At 69.1% G+C, this 525-nt stretch overlaps 1 protein-coding gene across 1 annotated transcript in view; it reads left to right on the forward strand.

Annotated features, from left to right (window-relative positions):
- Window positions 1-525, forward strand: part of GRHL3 (grainyhead like transcription factor 3) — a 27,840-nt gene that overhangs the window by 6,655 nt on the left and 20,660 nt on the right. The window lies entirely within an intron of this gene.

Below are 525 nucleotides of genomic sequence, written 5' to 3' on the forward strand. Positions count from 1 at the left end.
CGCAGAAGGAGGTCGGGGTGCGGAGAAGGAGGTCGGGGTGCGGAGTAGGAGGTCGGGGTGCGGAGTAGGAGGTCGGGGTGTGCAGTAGGAGGTCGGGGTGCAGAGAAGGAGGTCGGGGTGCGGAGTAGGAGGTCGGGATGCGGAGAAGGAGGTCGGGATGCGGAGAAGGAGGTCGGGGTGCGGAGTAGGAGGTCGGGGTGCGGAGTAGGAGGTCACGGTGCGGAGTAGGAGGTCGGGGTGCGGAGTAGGAGGTCGGGGTGCGGAGTAGGAGGTCGGGGTGCGGAGTAGGAGGTCGGGGTGCGGAGTAGGAGGTCGGGGTGCGGAGTAGGAGGTCGGGGTGCGGAGTAGGAGGTCGGGGTGCGGAGTAGGAGGTCGGGGTGCGGAGTAGGAGGTCGGGGTGCGGAGTAGGAGGTCGGGGTGCGGAGTAGGAGGTCGGGGTGCGGAGTAGGAGGTCGGGGTGCGGAGTAGGAGGTCGGGGTGCGGAGTAGGAGGTCGGGGTGCGGAGTAGGAGGTCGGGGTGCGGAG

The sequence above is a fragment of the Tupaia chinensis genome, unplaced genomic scaffold (genome assembly GCF_000334495.1).
Source record: "Tupaia chinensis unplaced genomic scaffold, TupChi_1.0 Scaffold000628_1, whole genome shotgun sequence".
Lineage (NCBI taxonomy): Eukaryota > Metazoa > Chordata > Mammalia > Scandentia > Tupaiidae > Tupaia > Tupaia belangeri.